Below are 21,716 nucleotides of genomic sequence, written 5' to 3'. Positions count from 1 at the left end.
AATACTCTCATCCACACCCCTAGTAGGCTTATCCTCTAGATTTAAGGCATTCATCCTATGTCTAATCTCATTAGCTGGGTCATGTATATACAACTCAACAAACTTAGGGGTATCATCACCGCTAGGCACCAACGAACCAATATGATGAGACACTTGACCACTGATCTTAAAAATCTTAGGTCCACGGCTGCCACCAAACGAGCGTTCAATGGTAGCACCCATCGAAGTGAAAGCGAACATACAGTTGTACTCACGTATAGTCCAGATGCATTTTTTAGCACGAGAAGTACCATCGAATCGAAGGAGCTCCCGGAGATAGGCCGGGGATCCTTAAAGGGAGGGATATATACCTTAGCGCCTTTACAACAGCGATTATAAACCATCTTATGCTATGTCCAGGGTGACCTGGACTTTGAACACTCAGCAAACCAAAAGGAGGCACCATAGTATTGGCACAAGAAATCCGGAGGGCCGTAGTATGACCTATCTGCATAGCAAGCTAAATGGGCACCAAAATAGAAAACTATCAGCCACAAACCAAGGATAAAAGGAAGACAATAATCACATAGCCAAAACAACAAAGGCCTGGTTAATAAGTACCTTTAAGGGACTCGGCAAACTTGACTGAGAAACCTTGCCAATCCTTTGGCAAAGGCCCTTGAACAACAATCTCTGAAAATGCACGTAAAACCAACTAAGAGACCATATAGCAAAAAGCAACAACTAACAACAAACCAAGAAATCTCACACCTTCGCATCCAGGACGCCGCAATTTAATGGACACTTTCCGTTTTTTCCGTCTGTTGCGGTCTACCCCGATCACCTCCACACTGACATAAACTGAGAAACCATGTCAATCCTTCGGCAAAGGCCCATCAATGACATGTTCTTAACAGGACATGCAGAACCAAGTAAGACAACACACAACCAACAACAAACTAAGAACTTTCACCCACCTTCGTATCTAGCGCGCCGAAACTCAATGCACATTTTCCGTTTTCTGCGATTTACCGCAGCCACGGTCGAGCTCAGAAAAGGAAACCAGCCATCACCTAACGACGTCGCAAACAACACAATAAGAAATAATTATCATCAACCCCAACAGAATACCCTAGGAGACAAAATACAAAAGAACAATGGATACACACGTACTTGTACGGCTTCGAGGAGAACCCCCAACAGGCTGGCGTGGCACGTAACGTCTAGCAATCTCAGGGACCAACACACGCCTAGGAGCGGCAGCGTACCCAGGACTAGCAGAACGACCAGGGGAAGACACATGTATAGCAGTGGCTGCATGCCCAGAATCAGCACCACGACCAGGGACACGGCCACGAACACCCCTACCACTTGACCGAGGTATGGCGCCACGCCCCGCAGCAGGCATCTGCCGACCGCCACGCCCACGCCTAGGTATGGGCTCAGCTCCAGCTGCAGGCACCCGCCGACTCACACCCCTACGCCTGTCAAGAGGCTCACCTCCAGCGGCAGGAACCCAGCAAGCAGCGACATGATCAGAAACAGGGGCACACACTATATTAGAACGTCCACGGCCAGTGGCTCGTCCACGACGACCAACAGACCGCCCACTGCCACGGCCACGACCACCAGGCTCAACCGTGGCTTGAGCATGAGCCGCAACCGGACAACACGCCATGTCAACAACCCAACAGCATCATACACACACGCTGGACAAATAAGAAGCATGAACCACGTAAGTATACATCAGAGCATAGCAGCAACACACCTTGTTTTAGAATGATTTATAGAAAAAGCATTTGGACATGACTGAGTAAAATGAAAGTGGAACTTGAAGAATAATAAACTATGAAAAGAACTCTTGAGATACTAAATATCAAAATGATCGAGCGATTGGACATTAGTACCTTGGGTCTAGCTGCTTGTTAACAGAAAGATCCAGTGGAAGTGACCTAGTTATAAGATGTGCCTGACCTGGATAGATAATTTATAGAGAAAGATTATTTGTGGTGGATTTTGCAATGAAATTTCAAGACCGACTTTTGCATTGCATTGCGGCGCGGTGCTGATTGCTCATCTAAAAAATTGCACGACCTATTAGAAGTATATGGACTATTTTCTTTGAATCATCCATTGATCTGGATCTGTGAATTTATGAGTAGGTCTTGTGCAAGGAATATACTAAGGTGTGTAGTTTTCCGCATGCAAAAGAAAGAAAAAGACCCATCTGCCTTCAGCTAGAGGGCGAAGCGAAGACGTTTGTGTTTGATGTCAGGTTAAAGGTTCAGCGGTTAAGCGAACTGATGTCCATTACCAAGGGGAGGGGGGAATTTGCAAATAAATATAAGATGAAAGGAGGAGATATTTGCCTTGTCCAATAGGACATCAACAGTAGGAGGCTTATGTTCAAGATTTATCTGATTAGATCATGCCTTGTGTAACAGGACATCAAGAGTAGATGGCTTATGTTCAAGATTTACCTACTTAGATCAGAGTGAGCTGTAAATAGCTAGATAAACTAATGTAGAGTGTAAAACTACACAGCCTTTACCTGCTATGATCCACCATATGGTGCTGCAAATACCAAACTTTTACAGAGTATACAACGCACAAAATAATCCACGTATCAGCGACGAATGGACAGAACTGGGAAAGAAACTGGACGTCAATGCATTGTTTAGAGCTGATACGTCTCCAACGTATCTATAATTTTTGATTGCTCCATGCTATATTATCTATTGTTTTGGACTATATTGGGCTTTATTTTCCATTTTTATATTATTTTTGGGACTAACCTATTAACCGGAGGCCCAGCCCAGAATTGCTATTTTTTTTGCCTATTTCAGTGCTTCGGATAAACGGAATATCAAACGGAGTCCAAACGGAATAAAATCTTCGGAAACTTGATTTTCGCACCGAACGTGATCCAGGAGACTTGGACCCTACTGCAAGGGATCAAAGAGGAGGTCACGAGGGTGGGGGCGCCCCCCCTAGGGCGCGCCCCCTGCCTCGTGGGCCCCTCGGTGCTCCACCGACGTACTCCTTCCTCCTATATATACACACGTACCCCCAAATGATCAGAACAGGAGCCAAAAACCTAATTCCACCACCGCAACTTTCTGTATCCACGAGATCCCATCTTGGGGCCTGTTCCGGAACTCCGCCGGAAGAGGGCCGTCATCACGGAGGGCTTCTACATCATCATAGCCTCTCCGATGAAGTGTGAGTAGTTTACCTCAGACCTTCGGGTCCATAGTTAGTAGCTAGATGGCTTCTTCTCTCTCTTTGAATCTCAATACAAAGTTCTCCCCCTCTCTTGTGGAGATCTATTCGACGTAATCTTCTTTTTGCGGTGTGTTTGTTGAGATCGATGAATTGTGGGTTTATGATCAAGTCTATCTATGAATAATATTTGAATCTTCTCTAAATTCTTTTATGTATGATTGGTTATCTTTGCAAGTTTCTTTGAATTATCCGTTTGGTTTGGCCAACTAGATTGGAAGTTCTTGCCATGGGAGAAGTGCTTAGCTTTGGGTTCGATCTTGTGGTGTCCTTACCCAGTGACAGAAGGGGTAGCAAGGCACGCATTGTATCGTTGCCATCGAGGATAACAAGATGGGGTTTATTTGATATTGCATGAATTTATCTCTCTACATCATGTCATCTTGCTTAAGGCGTTACTCTGTTTTTAACTTAATACTCTAGATGCATGCTGGATAGCGGTCGATGAGTGGAGTAATAGTAGTAGATGCAGAATCGTTTCGATCTACTTGTCACGGACGTGATGCCTACATACATGATCATGCCTAGATATTCTCATAATTATGCTCAATTCTATCAATTGCTCAACAGTAATTTGTTCACCCACCGTAGAATACTTATGCTCTTGAGAGAAGCCACTAGTGAAACCTATGGCCCCCGGGTCTATTCTCATCATATCAATCTCCATCACTTTAATATTTTTTTTGCTTTTTACTTTGCCTTTACTTTTTTACTTTGCATCTTTATATCAAAAATACCAAAAATATTATATCTATCAGATCTCACTCTCGTAAGTGACCGTGAAGGGCTTGACAACCCCTAATCGTGTTGGTTGCGAGTAGCTATCGCTTTGTGCAGGTACGAGGGACATGAGCGTGGGCTCCTACTGGATTGATACCTTGGTTCTCGAAAACTGGCAGAAATACTTACGCTACTCTGCTGCATCATCCCTTCCTCTTCGGGGAAAACCAACACAAGCTCAAGACGTAGCAAGAAGGATTTCTGGCGCCGTTGCCGGGGAGTCTACGCAAAAAGTCAATATACCAAGTACCCATCACAATCACTATCTCTCGCATTATATTATTTGCCATTTGCCTCTCGTTTTCCTCTCCCCCAATTCACCCTTGCCGTTTTATTCGCCCTCTCTCTATCCTCCCTCTCTATTTGCCCGTTTGCTTTTTGTTTGCTCGTGTGTTAGATTGCTTGTTGGTCACGATGGCTCAAGATACTACTAAATTGTGTGACTTCACCAATACCAATAATAATGATTTCCTTAGAACTTCGATTTCTCCTCTTACCGATGCTGAATCTTGTGAAATTAATACTACTTTGTTGAATCTTGTTATGAAAGATCAATTTGCCGGCCTTCCTAGTGAAGATGCCGCTACTCATCTGAATAGCTTCGTTGATTTATGTGATATGCAAAAGAAAAAAGATGTCAATAATGATGTCGTTAAATTGAAGCTATTTCCTTTTTCGCTTAGAGATCGTGCTAAAGCTTGGTTTTCGTCTTTGCCTAAGAATAGTACTGATTCATGGAACAAGTGCAAAGATGCTTTTATATCTAAGTATTTTCCTCCCGCTAAGATTATCTCTCTTAGAAATGATATAATGAACTTTAAACAACTTGATCATGAACATGTTGCACAAGCTTGGGAGAGAATGAAATTAATGATACGTAATTGCCCTACTCATGGTTTGAATTTGTGGATGATTATACAAAACTTTTATGCCGGATTGAATTTTGCTTCTAGAAATCTTTTAGATTCGGCCGCGGGAGGCACTTTTATGGAAATCACTTGAGGAGATGCTACTAAACTCCTGGATAATATTATGGTTAATTATTCTCAATGGCATACTGAAAGAACTTCTAATAAAAAAGTGCATGCGATAGAAGAAATTAATGTGTTGAGTGGAAAGATGGATGAACTTATGAAATTATTTGCTACTAAGAGTGTTTCTTCTGATCCTAATGATATGCCTTTGTCTACTTTTATTGAGAATAACAATGAATCTATGGATGTGAATTTTGTTGGTAGGAACAATTTTGGTAACAACGCTTATAGAGGGAATTTTAATCCTAGGCCTTATCCTAGTAATCCTTCTAATAATTATGGGAATTCCTACAACAACTCTTATGGAAATTATAATAAGATGCCCTCTGATTTTGAATATAATATTAAAGAATTTATTTCTTCACGAAAGAATTTTAATGCTATAATTGAAGAAAAATTGCTTAAGATTGATGATTTGGCTAGGAACGTTGATAGAATTGCTCTTGATGTTGATGCTTTGAAACTTAGATCTATTCCACCTAAGCATGATATTAATGAGTCTCTAAAAGCCATGAGAATTTCAATTGATGAGTGTAAAGAAAGAACCGCTAGGATGCGTGCTTCCAAAGATGCCTTTATTAAAGCATGTTCTTCCAATTCCTATGAAAATCAAGATGAGGATTGTCGGTGTCAAAACAGGCAGATCTCGGGTAGGGGGTCCCGTACTGTGCGTCTAGGCCGGATGGTAATAGGAGACAGGGGACACTTTGTTTTACCCAGGTTCGGGCCCTCTCGATGGAGGTAATACCCTACTCCTGCTTGATTAATATTGATGATATGGGTAGTACAAGAGTAGATCTACCACGAGATCAAGGAGGCTAAACCCTAGAAGCTAGCCTATGGTATGATTGTTATGTATGGAGTCGATTGTCTACGGACTATAACCCTCCGGTTTATATAGACACCGGATAGGGTTAGGGTTACACAGAGTCGGTTACAACGGTAGGAGGTCTTGAATATCCGCATCGCCAAGCTTTCCTTCCACGCCAAGGAAAGTCCCATCCGGACATGGGACGAAGTCTTCAATCTTGTATCTTCATAGTCCAGGAGTCCGGCTGAAGGTATAGTCCGGCTACCAGAACACCCCCTAATCCAGGACTCCCTCAGTAGCCCCTGAACCAGGCTTCAATGATGACGAGTCCGGCGCGCAAATTGTCTTCGGCATTGCAAGGCAGGTTCCTCCTCCAAGTCCTTCATAGAAGATTTGTAAACACCAAGAGTAGTGTCCGGTTCTGCAAAATAAGTTTCCACATATTGCCATAGAGAGAATAATATTGACACAAATCAAATCTGCTGACGTATTCCGCAGTGCACTATCACACTACAGACAAGTCCTTTACTCGAATCGTTTTTACTTTTCCACCTTAGCATGTTTTGCTAGGCGGTTTCCTTGGCACGTCTTGTCAAAGCAGAGATCGCGTGCCCTTTTTACGGGTTTCTCATCAATACGGACGTGGGTAACCCTAACCGCGCCATTTACCACGGCGCTCGGGAGGCAAGCGAGTTTTATTAGGCAGGTGGGGACGCACAACCGCATCCGCCCATATAAGGGGATAAGTATCCACCTTTTTACTTACGCCTTCTTCCTCCTTTGCCTACCCATCTCTTGCGCACTCGAGCTCCAGCGCCCAAGCCCGCACTTCCCACTTCAACCTTCTCCAGCAATGTCCGGAGCAGGAGGCAAGTGGATGGTCTCCTCCGTCATGGAGGTCCATGTCAAAAAGCTAAGGAAGGCCGAATACTTATCCAAAGACATCGCGCACCGGCTTCCCGAGGAGGGGCAGCTTCTTCCCACCCCAAGGCCCCATGAGAGGGTAGTATTCCTTCCCCATTTCCTCCGCGGACTGGGTTTTCCACTCCACCCATTTGTCCAGGGGCTCATGTTCTACTACGGCCTGGATTTCCACGATCTGGCCCCGAACTTCATCCTCAATATCTCGGCGTTTATCGTCGTATGTGAGGCTTTCCTTCGCGTCCGCCCTCATTTCGGCCTCTGGCTCAAGACCTTCAACGTCAAGCCCAAGGTGGTGTGCGGCAGCCAGGCGGAGTGCGGAGGCACCATGGCGGGCAAGATGGCCAACGTCCTATGGCTCGAGGGCTCCTTCATGGAGACCCTAAAGGGGTGGCAATCCGGGTGGTTTTACATCACCGAGCCACGCGATCCGAAATGGACCGCAGCCCCCGAGTTCCGATCTGGACCCCCCACGCGGCTTATGTCCTGGAAAGAGACGGGCCTATCATGGGGTGCCGAAAAAGAGGTGACTGGATTGCAAACATGCATCCAGCCCCCGGTGAACAAGCCAATCCGGCTTGTTAATGTAATCCAGGTTATGCTCGTCTGCCGGATCCTCCCATGCCAACAATGGGATTTTAATCTGTGGGAGTTCGTCCTGGCGCAGCACCAAACCCTTAACAGGCTCTTCGACACGACGTATGAAGACGTCTGGAAGGTGCTAACCAAAGGCGCCGAGGCTCCCACATCCGCTTCTGAGGACCGCAGATACAGCTCGCAGCGTCACGCCAGCGAGGTAAGCTATTTTCACCTTTTACAGGATGTTAAGTTTTTTCATAGTTTAACTCCATGCGGGATCTAAACTCCCTTACCTTTGACAGGCTTGGCGGGCGGTATCCGGACCAATTAACTGTCCGGCTCCGCTGCCCGAAGACCCAGCCCCAGCTCTACTAGTGAAGCTGTTGACTCCGGCGCCTTATGTGGTGCCGGAAAAGAAGGCCAAGAATAAGAAGACCACGGGGACTCGAAAGAGTACCCGCAACGTGGTGTTGTCGGACTCGTCATCCGACGAGTCCGAGACGCCCTCCTCCTGTAAAAACGAGGAGGGGGAAGAAGAAAGCTCTCCCCCCCCCAGCGGAGGGAGGAAAGAAAAGGAAGGCCGCCGCAAGGGGGAAGGCCGAAGGGTCCAAGAAGAGGAAGACCCCTCCGCCGGACTACGCCCCCGGCGCCGACGAGGACGAAGAGGAGTGGCCGGACAGGGCCAGGCGTCCGACGAAATCGTAAGTGTTCGGATACCAGAGTAACTCATGATATTCCTTTTGTTGCACATCTTTCCCTAATGTCGAATATAATCATGCAGCCCGCCCCGGGCCGAACTCAACGAGTCGTCGAGCGGCTCCCTGGATTCATCGGACGTGAACTCAATTCTGCCCGTTGTCTCCCCCCGCACTACAGATGACGCCGAAGTGGCGTCGCAACGAGCTCCAGGGCAGGAGGAGGTGGTCCTGGAGGAGCCGCAAGGCGATCTCCCGGACTCCAGGAGTAAAGGGGACAAGACCCCCCAGGGCTCCAAGTCCGGCTTTATGCCGGACACCGCGCCGGAATCTTCAACAGTTCCGGACTGCGGTAGGCAAACTCCTTCCAAGAGGAGCAAGTCTTATGAGCCGGCAGCCTCCGTCCAACCGGAGGCGCCGGACAATCTGCTGGAGGTGCTTGAAGGCGCCTCCATCGACGAGGAGCATCGTACTATTGCGAGTACGGTGATCCAGAAGGTTCAGTCTGCCAAGAGCGGACTGACTGAAGCTTGCGCTAGCCTTCTAACAGGCTTCGAGGTAAGTAAAAATATATAAAAATATTACCGCATAGACAGTAGCCCCTGATGCTCTGTTTGGCGTTCGGAAAGAAAAGCCGAATAGAGGATCTAGTAAATTTCGCAGGAGTCTAACAAAAAGAGTCAATATGCGTATGCAGGCTTCACTGCTATCCACCGCCGCACTGACTGCGGAGGTGGGTGTCCTGAGGCAGGACCTCGAGCGGACCGAGCAAGAGCTTGGCCTTGCCAAGCGGCAGCTCGAGGAGAAAGAAGGTAAGAAATACCTTACTGAAAAGGGTGCCTATAGAGAGGCGTGATTGCCAAAAATAATAGGATTGTACTGCTTATTGTAGGGGCCACGACTGAGGTGGCGACCCTCAAGCATGCGCTATCTGAGGCCGAAAAGAAAACGGCCGCGGAGCGCACCGAGCGAGAGAAACTTGGGGCTCAGGTCGGCGAGGCGCAGCGAGAGCTTCAGGCTCTCATGAAAAAACATGAGAGTTTGGAGCTTGAGTCAAAGAGCCAAGCGTCCGAGCTCGCAGCGGCCCTTGAGACTGCCAAGTCTGCCAAGGCCGAAGCCCAAAAGGCCATCCAAGAGTTGGAGGAGGTGAAAAAGATAGAAGAGGGTAAGGCATTCTTCATGCAAAGCAGAAATAGAAAAGTAAACTACTTGTTACTTACCCGAATCCGGAGCTCTCCAGGGGCATTCGCAGATCTTCCCCGCAGCGTATCCGACGCCGCTGCATTCTACCGAGCTGAAGAGGGCAGCTCGACGGAGAAGGTGTTCTGGTCTCAGTATGCTGAGGCTGGACACCCTGTGCCCTTGAGCGACCAGCTGAAACAGCTGGTCGAGCTCCACAAGGCGGCCGAACAGGCCATGAAGGGCTTCATAGTTCGGCTGTGGCCTGGAGAGGCCCTGCCTGGGAGCTACTTCGGGCTGGTGCGGCAGCTGGTGGAGGCCTGTCCAAGGCTCGAGGTCATCAAGCGCTCCGTCTGCATCGAAGGTGCCCGTAGGGCCCTTGCCCGTGCAAAGGTGCACTGGGGTAAGCTGGACGGTGAGAAGCTTGTTAGGGACGGGCCGCCGCCGGGGAAGGAGCATCGCAAGCCCAAGAACTACTATAAGGATGTTCTTGCGGGTGCCCACCTTGTAGCGGATGAGTGCACCAAGGATGTAATTTTTGAATGAACTCGCTCGATTTTATCCTGTGCGCTGAAAACTTGTTCATATGCGCTAAGCAATGCTTATTGAATTTAAAATATTATTTTCTGTGCGGCCGTTTATCAAAAATTGAGAGATGGCCAGTCGTCGGCTTCTGCCCCCATGCCACTAGTGCTGGGGTGTTCGGTGATAAACCTGTGCGCTCTTTTTCCCATGTTTGGGTCCTTCGAGGGAGGCGCTTAGCACGACGAACCAGGCAATCGGACTATAATGCTTGAACACTCTCACTTAGCCATAGAACTTTATAATTTTAAATTTCGGCGAAGCCCCTAGTTCGGAAGACCGAGTTCGGGGCGCTATCCACGGCTTGGCTGGGGTTATCCAGCTCCTCGCTCGAAGCGGCATAAGTCTTTAGGGACCCGAAAAACCTCTCGAACAGCGACCGGTCTCTCGCCTCATCATGACAGTCAGTTTTAGCTTTCTCCACTAAGGTTCTTAACCCAGCTCAACCGGGGCACAATCACAGTGGTTCTCCTAGTGCTACCTTAGCCGATATAGCGGAACGTAAGGCACCAAAACATAGGAGCCGGGTAAACCCAACTATTGACCCAAATCATGATTCGGAGCCGATGCATATAGTGCTATAAGTTCGGGGTGCCGCACTTGTGAAGTGTACGGACTTCTCTCGCCATATTAAAGGGTACTGAAGCCCCTGGCGTACTTGCCGTACCATAGTGTACGGGTGCAACATGTCATTAATGAACATATATAAAAGAGAGTAATGCAAAAAATAGACAAAAAGCTAAGCATTGTTTATAGAGAGGCTATTTATCAAAGCCGAACGATACAAATAGTGCGGTAAGCAAAAGATATCGGACTATTCAGTATGTCCTGACCAGGGGCAGGCCGCAGAATTGTATTTAAAACAGGTATAGCGCTCGTAACAGAGACCACCTGGGATTCCATAATGCGGCATGGCTTGTCTGCCTCCCTGGATCTTGCATCGTTTGTGCAGCAGTCGAATTGCCGAATAGGTCGTCCGAAGTATGGAGTCCTGAAAGTAAGAAAAAATTAAAAAAAGAATCCGGCAGCCCCTAGTACGTTTTAAGCCGTATTTTGGGAGTGCCGTTATTGTGCCCCTTCCCCTGTGCCCATGGTATTTCAAGGGCGTAGTTATGTACACGAGGTACTGGTTTTGCTATGTCGCGAGAGCTGGGGTTGGGGCCGCATTGCTACGCTTGCTCAGAGTGTGTCAGGCGGTCCTGCTGTAGGTTACTCCGGGCGCGCTTGGCAGTGTCTGGCTTTTTAATGGCCGGACTAGAGAATTGCCTGAGAAGGCTACTTTGTACCTCTACTGCGAGAGCCGCCGTATGCTCCTCCGTATGGAGGGAGCGTTCGGTGTTTCCGTTGACCGTAATTACTCCTCGAGGGCCTGGCATCTTGAGCTTGAGATATGCGTAGTGCAGCACCGCATTGAACTTTGCGAATGCGGTTCGTCCGAGTAGGGTGTGATAGCCACTGCGAAACGGGACTATATCGAAGATTAACTCTTCGCGTTGGAAATTGTCCGGGGATCCGAAGACCACGTCAATTGTTACTGAGCCTGTACAGTTGGCTTCTACACCTGGTATAACGCCTTTAAAGGTCGTTCTTGTGGGTTTAATCCTTGAGGGATCTATGCCCATTTTCCGCACTGTATCCTGATAAAGCAGGTTCAGGCTACTGCCGCCGTCCATGAGGACTCTTGTGAGATGAAACCCGTCGATGATTGGGTCGAGAACCAATGCGGCGAAGCCGCCATGACGGATGCTAGTGGGATGGTCCCTTCGATCAAAAGTGATCGGGCAGGAGGACCATGGGTTGAACTTTGGGGCGACTGGCTCTATCGCGTATACGTCCCGTAGCGCACGCTTCCGCTCCCGTTTGGGAATGTGGGTTGCGTATATCATGTTCACCGTCCGCACTTGTGGGGGAAAGCCCTTCTGTCCATTGTTGTTCAGCGGCTTGGGCTCCTCGTCATCGCTGTGCAGCCCCTTGTCTCTGTTTTCGGCCCTTAACTTGACTGCCTGCTTGAACACCCAACAATCCCTGTTAGTGTGATTGGCTGGCCTTTCGGGGGTGCCATGTATCTGGCACAAGCGATCGAGTATTCGGTCCAAACTGGACGGGCCCTGAGTATTCTTTTTGAATGGCTTTTTCCGCTGACCGGATTTATAGCCATTGAATCCGGCATTGACTGCCGTGTCTTCATTGCTGTCACTGTTAACGCGGCGTTTTTGCTTATTCCGACGTGTCCTGCCACTTTTGTCCTTGGTATCCGAATTACCAGGGTTCTTTGGTAAGTTGTTACTACGAGCTAGCCAGCTGTCTTCTCCCGCGCAAAAGCGGGTCATGAGTGTCGTGAGGGCTGCCATGGATTTCGGTTTTTCCTGTCCCAGGTGCCGGGCAAGCCACTCGTCGCGGATGTTACGCTTGAAGGCTGCTAGGGCCTCTGCGTCCGGACAGTCGACTATCTGGTTTTTCTTTGTTAGGAACCGTGTCCAGAATTGTCTGGCCGATTCCTCTGGCTGCTGAATTATGTGGCTTAAGTCGTCGGCATCCGGCGGTCGCACATAAGTGCCCTGGAAGTTGTCGAGGAATGCGGCTTCCAGGTCCTCCCAAGAACCGATTGAGTCTGCTGGCAAGCTGTTAAGCCAATGCCGGGCCGGTCCTTTAAGTTTGAGCGGGAGGTATTTGATGGCGTGTAGATCATCGCCGCGTGCCATGTGGATGTGAAGGAGGTAATCCTCAATCCATACCGCCGGATCTGTTGTGCCATCGTATGATTCGATGTTTACGGGTTTGAAACCCTCTGGCATTTTATGATCCATTACTTCATTCGTGAAGCATAGCAGGTGTGCGGCGCCTCTGTACTGGGCTATATCGCGACGCAGCTCGGAAGAGCTATGTCTGTTGTGTTCGACCCGGCTGGATTTGTTGTATCCGGAGTGAAGATTATTGTCACATGCCGTAGGGCGCCTGCGCGATCCGTAGATCGATCTTGTTTGTCTTGCCTTATCCTCCAGTATGTCTCGCAGGTCGGGCGCATTTTCCCGTACCTTAGTTGAGCAGCGTCGGGGCATGGCTTGGGTGGAGGGCCGACAGGCCTCTCTATCGCGACCGCGAGGTGGCAGGTCTGCCATGTCATGCGCTGGTGATGTAGGTGCTTCCTCCTCTGATCGGGGTAGCGGCCTGCACTTCGGGTAACTCTTGGAGGGGCGTTCGAGTTCATACTCTTCGGCCGCAAGGTCTTCAGTCCATCTGTCAGCTAGCAATTCTTGGGCAACTCTAAGCTGTTGCTGCTTTTTCTTGAGGCTTCTTGCCGTAGCTAAAAGCCTACGTTTAAAACATTCTTGTTCGGCGGGGTCTGATGGTATGACGAATTCGTCGTCATCGAGGCTAGCCTCGTCTTCGGAGGGAGGCGTATAGTTATCATCCTCGACCTCTCGGTCTGCCACTCTTTCATGAGGGCTGGTTTCTCCATCTTCCTGTGCCGAATTTTGCTGAGGTGGGTGTTCTTCGGCGCTATCCGGGGTAGTATTATCTCCCGTGCCGGAATCACCGTTTTTGCTTTGGCGGGATTTAGAGCGGCGCCGCTGACGTCGGCGCTTTTGCTGTTTCTTGGGGGCGTCATCCCCCACTGTTCCATCACCATCTCCACCTTTTGGAGTATCCACCATATATATGTCATATGACGAGGTGGCCTTCCAGCGCCCTACAGGTGCTGGTTCTTGTTCGTCTCCTGCATCGTCGTCCATGCCGTCGATGTCTTCGGAGTCGAAGTCAAGCGTGTCGGTTAAGTCGTCGACAGTGGCTACGAAGTGGGTGGTGGGTGGGTTTTGAATTTCTTCGTCGTCCATATCCCAACCTTGCTGACCATAGTCCGGCCAGTGCTCTCCTGATAAAGAGAGAGACTTTAGAGAATTCAGGATGTCGCCGAAGGGCGACTACTGAAAGATGTCCGCGGCGGTGAACTCCATGATCGGCGCCCAATCGGATTCGATCGGCAAGGGCGCGGGGGGCTTGGAGCTCGGAGAGGAATCCGGATCCTTGGAGTCACGGGCCATGCGGAGTGCGGGGCTGGAGTTCGGCTCAATCGCTTCTGAGATCACAGCCCCTGAGGCAGCGTCCAACCGCTGATCCTCGATCGGTGCAGTAGGCTCCGAATCAATGGTCGGAACCGATGCGTGTGCGGCCTCCAAGGCGCTGTTCGGTGGCAAAGCTATATCATGCCCATCGAGACAGTGCGGCGCGCTTGGCTGTGGCTCGAATCCGTCGAAGATCAAGTCCCCGCGGATGTCAGCCGTGTAGTTTAGGCTTCCAAACCTGACCTGATGGCCAGGGGCGTAGCTTTCGATCTGCTCAAGGTGGCCAAGCGAATTGGCCCGCAGTGCGAAGCCGCCGAAGACGAAGATCTGTTCGGGGAGAAAAGTCTCATCCTGGACTGCATCGTTGTTGATGATCGAAGGAGCCATCGGGCCTAAAAGCGACGACACAGAGGAACTCTCAATGAAAGCACCAATGTCGGTGTCAAAACCGGCGGATCTCGTGTAGGGGGTCCCGAACTGTGCGTCTAGGCCGGATGGTAACAGGAGACAGGGGACACTTTGTTTTACCCAGGTTCGGGCCCTCTCGATGTAGGTAATACCCTACTCCTGCTTGATTAATATTGATGATATGGGTAGTACAAGAGTAGATCTACCACGAGATCAAGGAGGCTAAACCCTATAAGCTAGCCTATGGTATGATTGTTGTGTATGGAGTTGATTGCCTACGGACTACAACCCTCCGGTTTATAAAGACACCGGATAGGGTTAGGGTTACACAGAGTCAGTTACAATGGTAGGAGGCCTTGAATATCCGCATCGCCAAGCTTGCCTTCCACGCCAAGGAAAGTCCCATCCGGACACGGGACGAAGTCTTCAATTTTGTATCTTCATAGTCCAGGAGTCCGGCTGAAGGTATAGTCCGGCTACCCAAACACCCCCTAATCCAGGACTCCCTCAAGGATCTAAAAGTTATTGATGTGTCTCCAATTAAATCATTATTTTGCAATATGAATCTTGATGAAACTGAATATGATCTTCCTTTACCTAGAAGGCGTTCTAAAAATTCGGAGTATTTAGATCTTATTGATGAAATTGATGAACATGGGATTGAAAGAAATAAAAATCTAGATGTTGCTAAACCCACTATATTGGATTTCGAGGAATTTAATTATGGAACTTGCTCTTTGATTGATTATATTTCCTTGTTGCAATCCGTGCTAAATTCTCCACATGCTTATAGTCGAAATAAAGCCTTCACCGAACATATTGTTGATGCCTTGATGCAATCTTATGAAGAAAAACTTGAGTTGAAAGTTTCTATCCCTAGAAAACTCTATGATGAGTGGGAACCAACTACTAAAATTAAAATTAAAGATCATGAGTTTTATGCTTTGTGTGATTTGGGTGCTAGTGTCTCTACTATTCCCAAGACTTTGTGTGATTTACTAGATTTCTGTAATTTTGATGATTGCTCTCTAAATTTGCATCTTGCGCATTCCACTATTAAGAAACCTATGGGAAGAATTAATGATGTTCTTATTGTTGCAAATAGGAATTATGTGCCCGTAGATTTCATTGTTCTTGATATAGATTGCAATCCTTCTTGCCCTATTATTCTTGGTAGACCTTTCCTTAGAACGGTTGGTGCGATTATTGATATGTTGGAAGGGAATATTAGATTTCAATTTCCATTAAAAAAGGGCATGGAACACTTTCCATGAAAGAAAATAAAATTACCATATGAAACTATCATGAGAGCCACTTATGGATTGCCTACCAAAGATGGCAATACCTAGATCTATCCTCGCTTTTATGCCTAGCTAGGGGTGTTAAACGACAGCGCTTGTTGGGAGGCAACCCAATTTTATTTTTATTCCTTGCCTTTTGCTCCTGTTTAGTAATTAATAAATTATTTAGCCTCTGTTTTGGTTGTGTTTTTTGTGTGTTTAATTAGTGTTTGTGCCAAGTAGAACCGTTGGGAAGACTTGGGGAAAGTCTTGTTGAACTTGCTGTAAAAAAACAGAAACTTTAGCGCTCACGAGAAATGCTGTAATTTTTATTTGAAGAGTGATATTTAGTTAATTCTTTTTGCAGATGATTAATAGATAAATTACTCACGTAAATAAATTTATTTTAGAATTTTTGGGTTTCCAGATCTTGCGCTAGCTACAGATTACTACAGACTGTTCTGTTTTTGACAGATTCTGTTTTTCGTGTGTTGTTTGCTTATTTTGATGAATCTATGGTTAGTAAAATAGTTTATAATCCATAGAGAAGTTGGAATAAATTAGGTTTAACACCAATATAAATAAATAATGAGTTCATTACAGTACCTTGAAATGGTCTTTTGTTTTCTTTCGCTAACGGAGCTCACGAGTTTTCTATTTTGAGTTTTGTGTTGTGAAGTTTTCAAGTTTTGGGTGAATTCTTTTGATGGATCATGGAACAAGGAGTGTCAAGAGCCTAAGCTTGGGTATGCCCATGGAACCCCCAATATAATCCAAGGACAATAAAAATTCAAAGCTTGGGGATGCCCCGGAAGGCATCCCCTCTTTCGTCAACTTCCATCGGTAATTTACTTGGAGCTATATTTTTATTCACCAACATGATATGTGTTTTGCTTGGAGCGTCTTGTATTATTTGTGTCTTTGTGTCTTAGTATGCCACAATCATCCTGGCTGTACACACCTTTTGAGAGATCCATACATGAATTAAAATTTGATAGAATACTCTATGTGCTTCACTTATATCTTTTAAGCTAAGTAGTTTTGCTCTATGTGCTTCACTTATATCTTTTGAGCTAGATAGTTTTTATCTATGTGCTTCGCTTATATCTTTTGAGCTAGATAGTTTTGTTCTATGTGCTTCACTTATATCTTTTGATCTAGATAATTTTTCTCTATGTGCCTCACTTAGATCTTTTAGAGCACGGTGGTGTATTCGTTTTAAAGAAACTATTGATCTCTCATGCTTCACTTAGATTAATTTGAGAGTCTCTTAATAGCATGGTAATTTGCCTAATAATAATATGCTTGGTATTCAAGATTTGTGAAACTTTCTTTTGAGTGTGTTGAATACTAAGAATAGATTGAAGCATGATAATTGTTTTGAGATATGGAGGTGATAATATTAAAGTCATTCTAGTTGAGTAGTTGTGAATTTAAAGAATACTTGTGTTGAAGTTTGTGATTCCCGTAGCATGCACGTATGGTGAACCGGTATGTGATGAAGTCGGAGCATGATTTATTTATTGATTGTCTTCCTTATGAGTGGCGGTCGGGGATGAGCGATGGTGTTTTCCTACCAATCTATCCCCCTAGGAGCATGCGCGTAATACTTTGCTTTGATAACTTCTAGAGTTTTGCAATAAGTATATGAGTTATTTATGACTAATGTTGAGTCCATGGATTATACGCACTCTCACCCTTCCACCCTTGCTAGCCTCTCTAATACCGCGCAACTTTCGCCAGTATCATACACCTACCATATACCTTCCTCAAAACAGCCACCATACCTACCTATTATGGCATTTCCATAGCCATTCCGAGATATATTGCCATGCAACTTTCCACCATCTAGTTCATCATGACACATTCATCATTGTCATATTGCTTAGCATGATCATGTAGTTGACATAGTATTTGTGGCAAAGCCAGCGTTCATAATTTCTTCATACTTGTCACTCTTGATTCATTGCATATCCCGGTACACCACCGGAGGCATCCATATAGAGTCATACTTTGTTTTAGAATCGAGTTGTAATCATTGAGTTGTAAATAAATAGAAGTGTGATGATCATCATTCAATAGAGCATTGTCCCAATAAAAAAAGAAAAGAGAAAGGCCAAAGAAAAAAAAGAAGGCCCAAAAAAAGAAAATAAATAAAAAGGGGAAATGCTACTATCCTTTTTTTCCACACTTGTGCTTCAAAGTAGCACCATGATATAGCGAGTCTCATATATTGTGCTTCAAAGTAGCACCATGTTCTTCATATAGAGAGTCTCATATGTTGTCACTTTCATATACTAGTGGGAATTTTACGTTATAGAACTTGGCTTGTATATTTCAATGATGGGCTTCCTCAAATTTCCCTAGGTCTTCGTGAGCAAGCAATTTGGATGCACACCCACTAGTTTCTTTTGTTGAGATTTCATACATTTATAGCTCTAGTGCATCCGTTGCATGGCAATCCCTACTCACTCACATTGATATCTATTGATGGGCATCTCCATAGCCCGTTGATACGCCTAGTTGATGTGAGACTATCTCCTCCTTTTTGTCTTCTCCACAACCACCATTCTATTCCACCTATAGTGCTATATCGATGGCTCACGCTCATGTATTACATGAAGATTGAAAAAGTTTTGAAAAAGTTAGAGTATGAAACAATTGCTTGGCTTGTCATCAGGGTTGTGCATGATTTAAATACTTTGTGTGGGGAAGATGGAGCATAGCCAGACTATATGATTTTGTAGGGATAACTTTCTTTGGCCATGTTATTTTGAGAAGACATAATTGCTTTGTTAGTATGCTTGAAGTATTATTATTTTTTATTTCAATATAAACTTTTGTCTTGAATCTTTCTAATCTGAATATTCATACCACAATTAAGAAGATTTGCATTGAAATTATGCCAAGTAGCGCTCCGCATAAAAAATTCTCTTTTTATCATTTACCTACTCGAGGACGAGCAGGAATTAAGCTTGGGGATGCATGATACGTCTCCAACGATCTATAATTTTTGATTGCTCCATGCTATATTATCTACTGTTTTGGACTATATTGGGCTTTATTTTCCACTTTTATATTATTTTTGGGACTAACCTATTAACCGGAGGCCGAGCCCAGAATTGTTGTTTTTTTGCCTATTTCAGTATTTCGGATAAACGGAATATCAAACGGAGTCCAAACGGAATAAAATCTTCAGGAACGTGATTTTCTCACCGAACGTGATCCAGGAGACTTGGACCCTACTGCAAGGGATCAAAGAGGAGGTCACGAGGGTGGGGGGCGCCCCCCCTAGGGCGCGCCCCTGCCTCGTGGGCCCCTCGGTGCTCCACCGACGTACTCCTTCCTCCTATATATACACACGTACCCCCAAACGATCAGAACAGGAGCCAAAAACCTAATTCCACCGCTGCAACTTTCTGTATCCACGATATCCCATCTTGGGGCCTATTCCGGAGCTCCGCCGGAAGAGGGTCGTCATCACGGAGGGATTCTACATCATCATAGCCTCTTCGATGAAGTGTGAGTAGTTTACCTCAGACCTTCGGGTCCATAGTTAGTAGCTAGATGGCATCTTCTCTCTCTTTGAATCTCAATACAAAGTTCTCCCCCTCTCACCTGGAGACCTATTCGATGTAATCTTCTTTTTGCGGTGTGTTTGTTGAGACCGATGAATTGTGGGTTTATGATCAAGTCTATCTATGAATAATATTTGAATCTTCTTTGAATTCTTTTATGTATGATTGGTTATCTTTGCATGTCTCTTCGAATTATCTGTTTGGTTTGGCCAACTAGATTGGTAGTTCTTGCCACGGGAGAAGTGCCTAGCTTTGGGTTCGATCTTGCAGTGTCCTTACCTAGTGACAGAAGGGGCAGCAAGGCACATATTGTATCGTTGCCATCGAGGATAACAAGATGGGGTTTATTTCATATTACATGAATTTATCTCTCTACATCATGTCATCTTGCTTAAGGCGTTGCTCTGCTTTTAACTTAATACTCTAGATGCATGCTGGATAGCGGTCGATGAGTGGAGTAATAGTAGTAGATGCAGAATCGTTTCGATCTACTTGTCACGGACGTGATGCCTATATACATGATCATGCCTAGATATTCTCATAATTATGCTCAATTCTATCAATTGCTCAACAGTAATTTGTTCACCCACCGTAGAATACTTATGCTCTTGAGAGAAGCCACTAGTGAAACCTATGGCCCCCGGGTCTATTCTCATCATATCAATCTCCATCACTTTAATATTGTTTTGCTTTTTAGTTTGCCTTTACTTTTTACTCCCTCCATCCGGAAATACTTGTCATCAAAATGAATAAAAGGGGATGTATCTAGATATATTTTAGTTCTAGATACACCACTTTTTGTCCATTTTGATGACAAGTATTTTCGGACGGAGGGAGTACTTTGCATCTTTATATCAAAAATACCAAAAATATTATATCTATCAGATCTCACTCTCGTAAGTGACCGTGAAGGGCTTGACAACCCCTAATCGCGTTGGTTGCGAGTAGCTATCGCTTTGTCAGGTACGAGGGACTTGAGCGTGGGCTCCTACTGGATTGATACCTTGGTTCTCAAAAACTGGGGGAAATACTTACGCTACTCTGCTGCATCATCCCTTCCTCTTCGGGGAAAACCAATGCAAGCTCAAGATGTAGCAAGAGCAAGTAGAAAATAATAATAAAGAAAATAGTTCACATATGAAAATTTAACTGTTCTGATGACACACACTAAAGAGCACATCATATACAGTCACTTAGTAATTAGTAGCTGCCATTCTCCAGAAATTTTGGAAACAATAAACAATTAAAAATGTGAAATGGAAAGTATGATAAGAATACAGAGGCAAAAAGACCGAGTTAAATTGTCACATGTATAAACAAGCAGCAGGATGAGTATAACATAGAAATTTTAACTGGTAAGGACTCATGAGAATTATCCGGTGGTGCTAATTATGGTTCAATATACTACTCCTTCATGACACCATGCAGAAAAAATTAGTACAGACTAAACAGCGTCAATAAGCACATTGTTCTTCCAAAAGAAAAATTGTTGCAAGCAAATAACTATGCAATGGATTGTCCTGCCATATCCAGACATCAAACAGAAATCTCATCCTTCATCTTGAACCTCTACCTCTCACCACAAAATAGAATTTTTTGATCCATAAGATGAATATGTTGAACCATGGTAAATAGCTAAACTGAATCTAAATCAGGAAGAGGTGCAGATCTTGATATCATGGAGATTGATAATTGTCAAACATGTGTAAACAAATAAATGGAAGATGTGTGACTAATTAGAGTAAATTATACAGTGATTAACCCAAGAGTAATATTTGCAAATGTTTGCGGTGTAGTTGATCATGATACAGTACACAATATCAAAAGGTATTGACAATGACAAGGAGGTGCTACTGCTCTTTGATGCAACAATCTCTTATTCCTAACTTGTATTCCTTAGAAGCTTTTATTCAAAATTAATATGTTTCTGCTGTTTCAGAAGTTACAGGACACAAGAGGCACATCAACTATGGATCTGTAGGCTGGGATAGATATTTGTATGCTTTTTGTAAGAGGGACGCCATCAGAAGACATGCATTAACCTCGATCCTGGCCCAGGTATGTTAGAACTATGAACTATCAATCAGTTGATCTCAAAGGAACTGTATCAAGTAACTGCAATACGTTAGTTAATAATAAAAAAAGTGAACAACAAGCAAGAAAAATTTGACGGGGCCCACCTTGAGGTCAAGTTAGTGGCTGAGCCTATGATGGATGTTCACCACGTCGGACCGGCACCCTCGCGCCAAGGCGCGATCCCGATCTGATGTATGACTGAAAATAACATATATAAGCCTATGATGGAGTAATAAGAACGATAAAATACCAAGTAATGTTATAAGTCATCAAGCTCTTTATGGTATTTTCTACTTCATATTCCAAGTGGCATTAAATGAGTGTGCAAAACAAAATATAAAAATAAAAAGGCTCAAGGTACTTCTGACAGAATCCTCTTGGTGTTATTTTGGTATATAGCTTAAGCCCTGGATCAACTAAGCTAGCATGGTAGATTTTCTTCTTAATGAAAGCACATATGTGTAAGAG

At 45.3% G+C, this 21,716-nt stretch overlaps 1 long non-coding RNA gene across 1 annotated transcript; it reads right to left on the bottom strand.

Moving 5' to 3' along the window:
• Positions 1-422: 422 nt before the first annotated feature.
• Positions 423-798, bottom strand: LOC125549255. The gene is made up of 3 exons (XR_007301293.1): positions 751-798; positions 601-672; positions 423-499 (listed from the first exon to the last, which is right to left on the bottom strand). It is a non-coding gene; the product is annotated as an uncharacterized LOC125549255 (long non-coding RNA).
• Positions 799-21,716: the final 20,918 nt, after the last annotated feature.

This window comes from Triticum urartu, chromosome 3 (genome assembly GCF_003073215.2).
Source record: "Triticum urartu cultivar G1812 chromosome 3, Tu2.1, whole genome shotgun sequence".
Classification (NCBI taxonomy): domain Eukaryota; kingdom Viridiplantae; phylum Streptophyta; class Magnoliopsida; order Poales; family Poaceae; genus Triticum; species Triticum urartu.
This window is presented reverse-complemented; position numbering and strand designations above follow the sequence as displayed.